This window comes from Bubalus kerabau, chromosome 3 (assembly GCF_029407905.1).
Source record: "Bubalus kerabau isolate K-KA32 ecotype Philippines breed swamp buffalo chromosome 3, PCC_UOA_SB_1v2, whole genome shotgun sequence".
NCBI classification, from domain to species: Eukaryota; Metazoa; Chordata; class Mammalia; order Artiodactyla; family Bovidae; genus Bubalus; species Bubalus kerabau.
Window position 1 is genome coordinate 110,385,859 of NC_073626.1, and position 14,803 is coordinate 110,400,661.

Below are 14,803 nucleotides of genomic sequence, written 5' to 3' on the forward strand. Positions count from 1 at the left end.
CTCCCTCCCCATACCATCCCTCTGGGTCGTCCCAGTGCACCAGCCCCAAGCATCCAGTATCGTGCATCGAACCTGGACTGGCAACTCGTTTCATACATGATATTATGCATGTTTCAATGCCATGCTCCCAAATCTTCCCACCCTCTCCCTCTCCCACAGAGTCCATAAGACTGTTCTATACATCAGTGTCTCTTTTGCTGTCTCATACACAGGGTTATTGTTACCATCTTTCTAAATTCCATATATATGCATTAGTATACTGTATTGGTGTTTTTCTTTCTGGCTTACTTCACTCTGTATAATAGGCTCCAGTTTCATCCACCTCATTAAAACTGATTCAAATGTATTCTTTTTAATGGCTGAGTAATACTCCATTGTGTATATGTACCACAGCTTTCTTAGCCATTCATCTGCTGATGGACATCTAGGTTGCTTCCATGTCCTGGCTATTATAAACAGTGCTGCGATGAACATTGGGGTACACGTGTCTCTTTCCCTTCTGGTTTCCTCAGTGTGTATGCCCAGCAGTGGGACTGCTGGATCATAAGGCAGTTCTATTTCCAGTTTCTTAAGGAATCTCCACTCTGTTCTCCATAGTGGCTGTACTAGTTTGCATTCCCACCAACAGTGTAAGAGGGTTCCCTTTTCTCCACACCCTCTCCAGCATTTATTGCTTGTAGACTTTTGGATCACAGCCATTCTGACTGGTGTGAAATGGTACCTCATAGTGGTTTTGATTTGCATTTCTCTGATAATGAGTGATGTTGAGCATCTTTTCAAGTGTTTGTTAGCCATCTGTATGTCTTCTTTGGAGAAATGTCTATTTAGTTCTTTGGCCCATTTTTTGATTGGGTCATTTATTTTTCTGTAGTTGAGCTCTAGGAGTTGCTTGTATATTTTTGAGATTAGGTGTTTGTCAGTTGCTTAATTTTAATATTTTATAGTACTTAATAAATTATGAACATGAGGTTTTGTTTTTCATCATGAGATAGTATTTTTCATCATGAGATAGTATCATGAGATAGAAACCATCACTTCATTTTTACATTAGAAAAATCAACTCAAACATATACAGGGTAAATTGTTTCATTTTTAACAATATCAGAAATCTGTTTATCTTCTAGGGAAAGAGATCAATTCAATAGTGTAATCATATCTTCTGACTCCTAATAACTATATTTCAGAGAACATCCAAAATAGAGCAATGTTTTTTGCTGGTATATGACAGACACATTGATTATCATGGTTATTCCTTTAGAGAAAAATAAGCTAAAACATTTGTTTAGAGTTATAGTTTTAGGTTATCTTTTTTGTTTTAGGGCATGTCAATTTATTGTGGATTTTATGTTTTGAGGTAACCTGGAAAGAATAACAGATAAACTACTTATTTTTAGAGAGCCCTAGCCCATTCCTATACAACCAAAAAGTCAAGTGTGGTATCTACCTTAGATTTGAACTCCATAAATATCATTCGATGTAAATCTGAAACACTATTTTTTTATTAGTAGTAGGTGACAATAAGCTGGTTTTAAAAGAAGCTTTATTATTAGCTTTTAAATTCAGGTCAGATTAACTGTGAGTAAAAATACATCCATTATCAGAGTGATTTCTTTAACTCCTCCTCTTACAAACCCAGTGTTATAAGACAGCTTCTCTGGTGCCTCAGATGGTAAATAATCTTCCTGCAATGTAGGAACCCCAGGTTCGATCCACAAGTTGGGAAGATCCCCTGAAGAAGGGAATGACTACCCACTCCAGTATTCTTACCAGGAAAATCCCATGGCTAGAGGGGCCTGGCCAGCTACAGTCTGTGGGGTTGCACAGAGTCTGACATGACTGAATGACTAACACATAGGTCTATTAAGTGTTCAGTTCAGTTCAGTACAGTCCTCAGTCGTGTCCGACTCTTTGCAACCCCATGAATTGCAGTACACCAGGACTCCCTGTCCATCACCAACTCCTGGAGTTCACTCAGACTCACGTCCATCGAGTCAGTGATGCCATCCAGCCATCTCATCCTCTGTCGTCCCCTTCTCCTCCTGCCCCCAATCCCTCCCAGCATCAGAGTCTTTTCCAATGAGTCAACTCTTCACATGAGGTGGCCAAAGTACTGGAGTTTCAGCTTCAGCATCATTGCCTCCAAAGAAATCCCAGGGCTGATCTCCTTCAGAATGGACTGGTTGAATCTCCTTGCAGTCCAAGGGACTCTCAAGAGTCTTCTCCAACACCACAGTTCAAAAGCATCAATTCTTCGGCACTCAGCCTTCTTCACAGTCCAACTCTCACATCCATACATGACCAGAGGAAAAACCATAGCCTTGACTAGACGGACCTTTGTTGGCAAAGTAATGTCTCTGCTTTTGAATATGTTATCTAGGTTGGTTATAATTTTCCTTCCAAGGAGTAAGTGTCTTTTAATTTCATGGCTGCAATCACCATCTGCAGTGATTTTGGAGCCCAGAAAAATAAAGTCTGACACTTAGTCAAGGATAAAGCAAAACTTTCACTGGATTACTCTACTCTCCATCACCCATATATAATCTTCCTATTAGAATGAAAGACTGGCACAGTCTTGATTACCTTTAGTTTTCTTTATCTAAAACAGAAGTTTGCTTTGCAAAAACATTGGTCCTGTGGTACAATTTTATGTATTAATGAAGTGATAATGAAGTATTATGAAGTTATATTACCCAGGGCTTAATCATGTTCATATTCTTTACCAGCCTCTTAATTTCTCTATCTTCACCATTTAATAAGGTTTCTAGGGAGGAATACACACACATACACACATATATACTGTATGTTAGTATTAATAGTTCTTGGCACATAATAAGCACTGTATAGATTTCATTTCATTTCAGTTCAGTCATTCAGTCCTGTCCAACTCTTTGCAGCCCCATGGACTGCAGTACACCAGGCTTCCCTGTCCATCACCTACTCCTGGAGGTTTCTTAAACTGTCTATCAAGTCAGTGATGCTATTCAACCATCTCATTCTCTGAGGTCTCTTTCTTCTCCCACCTTCAATGTTTCCTAGCATCAGGGTTTTTCCAATGAGTCAGTTCTTCACATCAGGTGGCCAAAGTGTTGGAGTTTCATCTTCAGCATCAGTACTTCCAATGAATATTCAAAACTGATCTCCTTTAGGATGGACTGGTTGGATCTCTTTGCAGTTCAAAGGACTCTCAAGAGTCTTCTCCAACACCACAGTTCAAAAGCATCAATTCTTTGGCACTCACCTTTCTTTATAGTCCAACTCTACTGGAAAAACCATAGATTTGACTAGATGGACTTTGGTTGGCAAACTAATATCTCTGTTTTTTAATATGCTACCTAGGAAAAAGGAAGACTATGCATAAAAAACACTTGACAAAATTCAAAACCCATTCATGATAAAAAAAAATTCAATGAAATAGAAATTTCCTCAATACAAAAAAAAAAAAAAAATATGCTGCCTAGGTTGGTCATAGATTTTCTTCCAAGAAGCAAGTGCCTTTTAATTTCATGGCTACAGTCACCATCTGCAGTGATTTTGGAGCTCAAAAATATAAAGTCTATCACTGTTTTCATTGTTTCTCCATCTATTTGCCATTAAGTGATGGGACCAGATGCCATGGTCTTCGTATTCTGAATGTTGAGTTTTAAGCCAACTTTTTCACTCTCCTCTTTCACTTTCATCAAGAGGCTTTTTAGTTCTTCTTCACTTTCTGCCATAAGGGTGGTGTCATCTGCATATCTGAGGTTATTGATATTTCTCCTGGCAATCTTGATTCCAGCTTGTGCTTCTTCCAGCCCAGCATTTCTCATGATGTACTCTGCATATAAGTTAAATGAGCAGGGTGACAGTACACAGCTTTGACATACTCCTTTCACCATTTGGAAACAGTCTATTGTTCCATGTCCAGTTCTAACTGTTGCTTTTTGACCTGCATATAGATTTCTCAGAAGGCAGATCAGTCTAGTATTCCCATATCTTTCAGAATTTTACACACTTTAATGTGATCCACATTCACAGGCTTTGGCGTAGTCAATAAAGCAGAAGTAGATGTTTTTCTGGAACTCTCTTGCTTTTTTAATGATCCAGTGGATGTTGGCAATTTGATCTCTGGTCCCTCTGCCTTTTTGAAATCCATCTTGAATATTTGGAAGCTCATGGTTCATACACTGTTGAAGCCTGGCTTGAAGAATTTTGAGCTTTACTTTGCTAGCATGTGAGATGAGTGCAATTGAGCAGTAGTTTGAACATTCTTTGGCATTGCCTTTCTTTGGAATTGGAATAAAAACTGATCTTTTCCAGTTCTGTGGCCATTGGTAAGTTTTCCAAATTTGCTGGCATATTGAGTGTAACACTTTCATAGCATCATCTTTTAAGATTTGAAATAGCTCAGCTGGAATTCCATCACCTTCACTAGCTTTGTTCATAGTGAAGCTTCTTAAGGCCCACTTGACTTTGCATTCCAGGATGTCTGGCTCTAGGTGAGTGATTACACCATAGTGGTTATCTCGGTTTGAAGATCTTCTTTGTATAGGTCTTTGGTGTATTGTTGCCACCTCTTAATATCTTCTGCTTCTGTTACATCCATAACATTTATGTCCTTTATCAAGCCCATCTTTGCATGAAATGTTCCCTTGGTATCTCTAATTTTCTTGAAGAGATCTCTAGTCTTTCCCATTCTGTTGTTTTCATCTATTTCTTTGCATTGATCACTGAGGAAGGCTTTCTTATCTCTCCTTGCTATTCTTTGGAACTCTGCATTCAAATGGGTATATCTTTCCTTTTCTCCTTTGCTTTTAGCATCTCGTATTTTCTCAGCTATTTGTAAGGCCTCCTCAGACAACCATTTTGCCTTTCTGCATTTCTTTTTTGGGGCATGGTCTTGATCACCACCTCCTGTACAATGTATGGATTAACAGAATGATATAATGACAGTGATGAGTTGACGATGGCAGTGATGTTGATGATAACTGACAAAATGTTCTTCCCTACAATGAATAATCGCACATTAAAAATTAATTGCAAATTATTCTTTTCTGAATTTGATAGTTGCTAAAAATACATCTTCACTTTGTATATAACTAGCAGTGAAAATGATTTGATATTTTTTTATATTTGTCCTTGGAGGGATGGATGAACACAATCAGTAACCTTCAGTTTCAGTTCAGTTCAGTCGTTCAGTCATGTCGGACTATTTGCGACCCCATGAACCACAGCACGCCAGGCCTCCCTGTCCATCACCAACTCCCAGAGTCTACCCAAACCCATGTCATCCAAAATCAGTCCTACCAATGAACACCCAGGACTGATCTCCTTTAGGATGGACTGGTTGGATCTCTTTGCAGTCCAAGGGACTCTCAAGAGTCTTCTCCAACACCACAGTTTAAAACCATCAATTCTTTGGTGCTCAGCTTTCTTTATAGTCCAACTCTCACATCCATACATGACCACTGGAAAAACCATAGCCTTGACTAGATGGACCTTTGTTGGCAAAGTAATGTCTCTGCTTTTGAATATGCTCTCTAGGTTGGTCATAATTTTCCTTCCAAGGAGTAAGCGTCTTTTAAGTTCATGGCTGCAATCACCATCTGCAGTGATTTTGGAGCCCAGAGAAATAAAGTCAGCCATTGTTTCCACTGTTTTCCCATCCATTTGCCATGAAGTGATGGGACCAGATGCCATGATCTTAGCTTTCTGAATGTTGAGCTTTAAACCAACTTTTTCACTCTCCTCCTTCACTTTCATCAAGAGGCTCTTTAGTTCTTCTACACTTTCTGCCATAAGGGTGGTGTCATCTGCATATTTGAGGTTATTGATATTTCTCCTGGCAATCTTGATTTCAGCTTGTGTTTCCTCCAACCCAGTGTTTCTCATGATGTACTCTGCATATAAGTTAAATAAACAGTGTGACAATATACAGCCCTGATGTACTCCTTTTCCTGTTTGGAACCAGTCTGTTGTTCCATGTCCAATTCTAACTTTCACTTCCTGACCTGCATACAGATTTCTCAAGAGTCAGGTTAGGTGGTCTGGTATTCCCATCTCTTTCAGAATTTTCCACAGTTTATTGTGATCCACACCGTCAAAGGCTTTGGCATAGTCAATAAAGCAGAAATAGATGTTTTTCTGGAACTCTCTTGCTTTTTCGATGATCCAGCAGATGTTGGCAATTTGATCTCTGGTTCCTCTGTCTTTTCTAAAACCAGCTTGAACATCTGGACATTCATGGTTCATGTATTGCTGAAGCCTGGCTTGGAGAATTTTGAGCATTACTTTACTGGCTTGTGAGATGAGTGCAATTGTGTGGTATTTTGAGCATTCTTTAGCTTCGTGGTGGCTCAGAAGTTAAAGCGTCTGCCTGCAATGCGGGAGACCAAGGTTCAATCCCTGGGTTGGGAAGATCCCCTGGAGAAGGAAATGACAACCAACTCCAGTATTCCTGCCTGGAGAATCCCATGGAGAGAGGAGACTGGTAGGCTACAGTCCATGGGGTCGCAAAGAGTCAAACAGGACTGAGTGACTGAGCAACTGGTTGTTTAAAAAAAAAAAAAAAAATTAGTAAAACCAGTAACCTCCAGTCACTGTTTATTGTAAGTCAGGAGTGAAACTTACTTGACAGCTAATTTTTTATTTTTATACCATCAAGAACACAAATGTATAAATTTTATTTGTATACTATATTTGCAAATTTTTAACCTTTATATATTTTACTTTTTTTATAATTTTGTTAATGAGGTACGGAGTCTTTCACCATCAGTGCAAAGTTATTTATTAGCCTTTTTCTAAAAGGATTTGAAGCAGCTTCATTATTATTTTATTGGTAGTAATTAGATGTATCATGTAATCTATTCTTTCCATTTGTTTCTCTGTTATTAGAACTACCCATGACTAACAATATTCACTAGGAAGAAAAGTGAATAGTAGAATGGTACATTTTCTAAAATCCCATTATAACTAACTAAATGTCATGCTTATAAGGTTGGAATATCTGAGCCATGAGTTTTAGCACCATGTTCCAAATTATTAAGCATTTCATATAAATTCTTACCAGTGCATTATGTGTGTGTGTATATATATCCTTAAGGCTACACTGATAAGGGTAATTATTCAATTTTGATTCCTAAACTACCTTGTAACCCTGATATCTCAATATTATAAATATGAAATAAATCCATTCTCACCACCTTAATTTAATGACCAGTGTGTGTTCTAGAATGATTAGATGGCTTATCTATGGCCATGCAACAAAAACATGACAAATTTTAGACTTAAGTTTAAATACCTGCTACATCTCCATTCATCTGAAAACTAAGTAGTGTTTTGAAGTAGAAAATTTCTAAAGTCCCTTCCAATAGTAAATATGTGTGGTTTAAAATAAAACATGTGACATAGTTTATGTTTATCCAGCTATTACCTAGACAATTTGTATGTATTTCTCCAAAATCCATCTTGTATATAAAGAATTGATTTTTTTTTTTTTTGTTTTTTTTTTTTTGTTTTTTTTTTTTTAATTTTATTTTTAAACTTTACATAACTGTATTAGTTTTGCCAAATATCAAAATGAATCCGCCACAGGTATACATGTGTTCCCCATCCTGAACCCTCCTCCCTCCTCCCTCCCCATTCCATCCCTCTGGGTCGTCCCAGTGCACCAGCCCCATGTAAGAATTGATTTTTACCCCCATGAATTTCCCTGCAATGTATGATACTTGCTCTTTTAACAGTCACCACATAGTCATCCATTAGTTTAATGAAGTGTAAGTAAGTGTTAGTTGTTCATCGTGTCCAACCCTTAGTGATCCCATGGATTATAGTCCACCAGGCTCCTATGTCCATGAAATTCTCCAGGCAAGAATACTGGAGTGGGTTATGATTTCCTGCAGTCTATTTCATCTTCTAAGTTTTGGCACAAATACTACTTACCTGAGAATTCCCCACTTCTCAGAAAATGAAACTTAAAGTTTTTCCCTGAGCTGAATATGGTCCATTGATTTCTATCTCTGAATCAATAGGTGAAAGAAAGAATATGCAAATCAAACTATGGACACTTTAGTTATTCCTCCATTATCAGTGGCTTCCCATGTGGATTACTAGTAAAGAATCCACCGGCCGACACAGAAGATGCAGGCTGGGAAGATCCCCTGGAGTAGAAAATGGCAACCCACTCCAGTATTCTTGTCTGGAAAATTCCTTTAACAGAGAAGCCTGGTGTGCTATAGTCCGTGGGGTCACAAAGAGCCGTACATGACAGCACACATTCTGTCACAGGAGTGATCCACGTGATGACAGGATATCTTGAAGGTATATTCAAAGCTACAGAAAACATTGGAATATTTTTTATTTCAGAAAAGGGCAGAAAATATGTTGTATCAGAAATCAGAAAAATATTGCTCAGGCAACTAAATGTTAACTGAAGTCCATTCTAAAGGAGAATAATTTTTAACATGATCTTTTTTAGAAATCATGAAGGGAATTCTCTTCTGTAGTCTGTGAAAATGGTTGGAATAGCAATTAGGATTGCAAATTTAAAATTCAGATGCAGACTAAGTTATTTATAGATAGAAATGCCTATGATTTTCTAACCCCCTGAGCTATACAAAATGGATAGATTTTTTTTCCTTTAAGAAAATTAAATAATTTAAAACTTAAAAGACTGACATGATTCAATCTGTATGTAAAGCATAATGAGATTTCTGAATTCGAATTTTAGTAGTCAGAAGAGGATATGATAGCATTATTCAACAATTGTACATACTTTCTGGCAATTTATTATTTCTAGTATGAAATGCGAGATACATGATAGCAAGCACTATAAAGTAGGTCAGTGCTTGAAAATGCAAATAACTTTAACTCTCCACATTAGATTTTACCATTAAAGAGCTGAATATTCCTGAGCAAAACAAATGGTTTATCTGATCTACCTGGTTTTGAGAAGTGAATATGAGATACCATGCTTGGCATATTCCCCATTATGCAAAAGAAATTGTTCAGAATAAATATAATTTTATTCATTAATACTCATACCCTTTTCTCAAAAAGTTGATTAGAACCATTTTTCCTGCAAAGCTTTAACAAAATATTCAATTAAGTTTTCTTTAATAGGTTTCAGTTTCTAATTGGAGTCCTAGCTATAAATCTCCTACCCAATATATGGGTCTGTGTGTACATCTCACACACATACACACATGCATGCATAAATTTATTAGTATTCTTATGTAACCATGGGCTTCCCTGGTGCTTCAGTAGTAAAGAATCCTCCTGCCAATGCATGAGACACAGGTTTGATCCCTGGGTTGGGAAGATCCCCTAGAAGGAAAGGGCAACCCTCTCCAGCATTCTTGTCTAGGAAATACCATGGACAGAAGAGCCTAGAGGGCTACTGTCCATGGGGTTGCAAAGAGTCAGACATGACTTAGTGACTAAACAACAACAAGAATGTACCCAGACATAAGTGTGTGTACATAAATTTTAGCAAAAACTTCTAAGTCTTGTTTTAGGACATTTGGGTAGTGGTAAAAATTGGTAGGTTTTTTTTTTTTTTTTCTTCAGTATTATAAATTTACGTGCATGCATGCTAAGTCACTTCAGTTGTGTCTGACTCTTTGCAGCCCCATGGACTGTAGGCCACCAGGCTCCCTCTGTCCATGGGATTCTCCAGGCAAGAATACTGGAGTGAGTTGTCATGCCCCGCTCCAGGTGATCTTCCCAACCCAGGGGTCGAATCAGAGTCTCTTATGTCTCCAGCATTGGCAGGCAGGTTGTTTACCACTAACACCTCCTGGGAAGCCCATTATAAATTTAAGACACCATTAAAATCTAAATTGAAACTAAATTGAAATATAATTGCTCGGCTAGAACACTTTTAAAACCATCAGAGTTTATTCAAATCAGTCAACAACTAAAATAATTTATTATGATTACCTTGGAAGAGATCTGAAGCTATCAGGTATTATGTTACTATCATTCTGTGGCTTGATTATTGTTGATTAATAAGATAGGCACTCAATAATACATACTGATTAGAATTGATGGTTCTAAAATAGTTGTGATCAATTGTCAAAATTTTACTGAACATAAATCTTTTATGACCAAGAAAACCATAAAATTATGCAATTAATAATACTAAGTTATTGATCAGATTGCATAGCATCTTAAGGTGACCAATCAAGTTGTATTCATTCATACCAAAGTATTATTTGGGCTTCCCAGGTGGCCCTATTGGTTAAGGATCCGCCAGCCAATGCAGGAGAATTAAGAGACAAAGGTTCTATCCCTGGGTCAGGAAGATACCTTGGAGAATGGCATGGCAACCCACTCAAGTATTATCATCCAGAGAATTCCATAGACAGAGGAGCCTGGTGGGCTATAGTCCATAGAGTTGCAAAGAGTTGGCCATGCCTGAAGCATGCATGCAAAGCATTATTAGAGAGTTTTGTTTGTTAGGTCTGGTGATGGGTTCTTGGAATACGATAAAGATAACAGAATCTTGTCCTCATGAAGTTTATATTCTGTGGAACAAAGACAAAATCAACTAAACTAAAACATACATGCTACTGCTAAGTCGCTTCAGACATGTCTGACTCTATGCGATCCCAGAGACAGCAGCCCATCAGGCTCCCCCGTCTCTGGGATTCTCCAGGCAAGAACACTGGAGTGTGTTGCCATTTCCTTCTCCAATGCATGAAACTGAAAAGTGAAAGTGAAGTCGCTCAGTTGTGTCCAACTCTTAGTGACCCCATGGACTGTAGCCCACCAGGCTCCTCCATCCATGGGATTTTCCAGGCAAGAGTACTGGTGTGTGTTGCCATTGCCTTCTCCAAACACATAAATAAATACAAAAAATCCAATTTTTGAAAGGTGTATTGAGGGAAGTAAAAAAATGGACTTGGAGATAAAAACTTGAATGATATAGGTTTGAGTAAGATGATTAATAAAGGCACATTTGAAGAGAGGAGATTTGAGCTAAGACCTAGGAAATGAGAAGGAAGTAATGCCATCTTACTTATATCTAAGACAACTCTTTTATTTTTTCTGTGGATAATGGATTTGGGGGGGTGGGGAAGACTATAACAGAAGGAGGCCACATAGAAGGGCTATGGTCCCATAGAAATGGTGGTATGTTGCTCTATTATAGTCTCAATAAAGTGAAAGGTAGTGAGTAGAATCTTGAGGAAAAAAATGTTTGCAAATGGAATGAATGTGAAAAATGAGGACAGAAAGGATTCCAGACTGACACCTGGTTTCCTGGATTGTATACTTTGAAGGATACTGAAAATGGACTACAAGGAGGTCCAAACAGTCCATCCTAAAGGAGATCAGTCCTGGGTGTTCATTAGAAGGACTGATGCTAAAGCTAAAACTCTAATACTTTGGCTACCTCATGCGAAGAGCTGACTCATTGGAAAAGACTCTGATGCTGGGAGGGATTGGGGGCAGGAGGAGAAGGGAACGACAGAGGATGAGATGGCAGAATGGCATCACCGACTCTATGGTCATGAGTTTGAGTAGACTCCGGGAGTTGGTGATGAACAGGGAGGCCTGGTGTGCTGCAATTCATGGGGTCGCAAAGAGTCGGACATGACTGAGCAATTGAACTGAACTGAACTGAACTGAAAATGGAAAACTGTGGGTTTGGTTTTAGTTATGCTAAGTCCAGTAAGAGATCCAATGAGACTGTTAGGTTTGCAGTGATGTAGTCAAAGCTTTATCTTAGATCTCTGGACTGGAATTGTGTTAAGGAATAGAAAAATTGAGGGGATATCTAAAACCATCAAACCAGGTTAGATTACCAGGGGAAATTAAGAAGGAACTGGAACCAAGCTCTGAGACTAGATTAAAACTATGGCAAAGACCAGCCAGTGCATTAGGATAAAACAAGAGAATGGAGAATCACAGAAACTAAGAGGAAAAAAAAAAAGTGTTTTGAAAAGGAAGTTTTGGTTATATTTCTAGCATACTGCTGAAAGATCAAGTAAAGGAAAACAAAGGAGTGTTCAAAAAATCTGAAAACAGAAGTTCATTAAGACCTTGAAAACTGCTTAGAGTCATGGAGGGAGAGGCATCATCAGAGAGCATTCAGTAGTTCTACATCAGTGGTTCTCCACTAGGGATGATCTTTCACCCCAGAGGACATTTGGTAATGTCTGAAAACATTTTTGATTCTCAGTGTTGAGGACTGCTGCTGGCATCAAGTGAGTAGAGGCCAGGGAGGATGCTTAACACCCTACAATGAATAAATTAGTTCCTCACAGCAAGGAATTATTCTGACCAAAACACCAATAATGCCAGAGTTGAGAAATCTTTTTCTACATAGTAACAGTAAGAGTCTGTCCAGTTAACCTTTAAGTAGCTCTTTTTGTTTGTTACTTCATTTGATGTAATAATAACTAGTACAAAATAGTTCTGAGATGAATCACCAGTGTAATTATTCTTTTATTGTTCTCTCCTTTTCCTCATCTTTCAGTATCTTTGGCTAGATCCTTTTCTCCTTTCCTTTTAATATTGGAATGCCCCAGGCTCTGACCATGATCCTCTTATTTCTATCTTCCTCACTTCCTAATAGAGTACATGGTTTAACATAAAATCACATGCTAAAAATTTCCTAATTGATATCAGGCTCTATCTAACTGCTTGCTTCTGCATTTGGATGTTAAAAAAAAAAAAATCCCCAGAGTAGCTGCTGCTGCTGCTGCTGCTAAGTCGCTTCAGTTGTGTCCAACTCTGTGCGACTGCATAGACAGCCGCCCACCAGGCTTCCCTGTCCCTGGGATTCTCCAGGCAAGAACACTGGAGTGGGTTGCCATTTCCTTCTCCAAAACATGAAAGTGAAAAGTGAAAGTGAAGTCGCTCAGTCGTGTCCGACTCTTAGCGACCCCATGGACTGCAGCCTACCAGGCTCCTCCATCCATGGGATTTTCCAGGCAAGAGTACTGGAGTGGGGTGCCATTGCCTTCTCTGGTGGCATGCATGCCTAAAAATAAATTTCTCATATGATCCACAAAATCTGCTTCCCCAATGTCATTTAATGGCAACTCAGTTTTTCAGGTGCTCAAAGTGAAAATCTTAGAGGCATTGCTGGCCCCTCTTCTTTCATAACTCCAAAATCAGACAATATTATTGAATGTACCTTCAAAGTATGTCTAGGAGCTGATTACCATAATATCAGCTTGACTGCAAGGATCTAGTTTTGAACCACCTTCACCTTTCTTCTGAATGAATGCAATACCCTCCTAATTGATCTCTTTGCTATCCCTATGACTCACAAAACAATAACCACAATGCTCTGTATAAGGCATAAGTCACATCACGTCTTCAATCAAAAATGTCCAATGGTTTTCCATTGAAAAGACTGAAATTCTTCTAACATCTCTTAAGGATTTAAAAGATTTGGTCTCCTTTTACTTCTCTGATTATCTTCCACTACTTTCCCCTTTACTCACTCTTCTCCAGGGAAGCTCTGCTATTTCTCAAACCGATCACTACCTACTAAAGTAAGGCCTTTCCTAAAATAGTCTTTTGCCCTAAAATGCCTTTCAGCCAGATATCCTACATGATTCAATTCCTGAACTCCTTCAAGTCTTTGTTTAAATGTCATCTGAATGCATAACTTACTGATAATTGCAATCTATTACCCCATTCCCATCCTAGGATCCTCAATGCCCTGCTCTTTTGCATTTCCGTAGTATTTTTTTACTGCCACATAATTTATTCATTTATTATATTTATAACCTATTATCTGTCTCACCTCGCTATAAATAAATATCCAGAAGTAGTGGCAGTTTTCTTTGTTCCTATGCTACTACTATAATACTAGCACTTAGAACAAGACCTGTTATGAAGTAGATACACCTTTTAAATTAGAAGCAATAAATTAATTGAAAATCTTGGAGATACATGGCAATAGCATATCAATCTTGAAATTTATCCTTTACAAGTTATGCTTCTCATCCTTGGTATTAAATTTATCACAAGTTTAAATATTTTTACCTCCATATATGTCTCATTTTTATCCACTTTTGTTTCACAAAAGCCTAGATTAAAATTTCACAATCTTTCCTCTAGAGTCCATTGAATAAACCTAGTCTGAGTTTCTGGTATCCCCTTGGTCCCCAGTCCCAAGCCATCCATTATACCACAGACAAAATAATCTTATAATATAACCTCAGCATCATATCTCCCTCCTTAAATCTTTCCATTGAAAAATCATGGTCTTACAAACCTCTCTATGATGTTTAGCCTCATCTCCCAACATACCCCTCCCACCTTCTCCCATAAGAGTATGCATATACCCTCAAAAACACATTTTTTCCAGCCATAAATAGATTATGTTTCACTTACAATAATGCAACTTAACTTCACAATCTTTCTTGTTGTTCAGTCCAAAAGTTGTGTCCAAGTCTTTGGAACCCCGTGAACTCATCATGCCAGGCTTCTCTGTCCTTCACTATCTCCCACAGTTTGCTCAAACTCATGTCCACTGAGTCACTGATGCTATCCAACCATCTTATCCTTTGTTGCTCTCTTCTCCTCTTGGTTTCAGTCTTTCTCAGCATCAGGGTCTTTTCTAATGAGTCAGCTCTACCTGTCAGGTGGCCAAAGGATTGGGGTTTTAGCTTCAGCATCAGTCTTTTTAGTGAATATTCAGGGTTAATTTCCTTTAGGATTGACTTTCAACCAAGGAACTCTGAAGAGTCTTCTCTAGCACCACAATTGAAAAACATCAATTCTTTGGTTCTCAGCCTTCATTATGGTCCAACTCTCACATCCATACATGACTACTGGAAAAGCCATAGCTTTGACAAGATGGACC

General features: G+C 38.3%; 1 protein-coding gene across 1 annotated transcript in view; it reads left to right on the top strand.

Moving 5' to 3' along the window:
* LRP1B (LDL receptor related protein 1B) overlaps positions 1-14,803 on the top strand; it is a 1,835,261-nt gene that overhangs the window by 1,670,907 nt on the left and 149,551 nt on the right. The gene's annotated exons all lie outside the window — the stretch shown is intronic.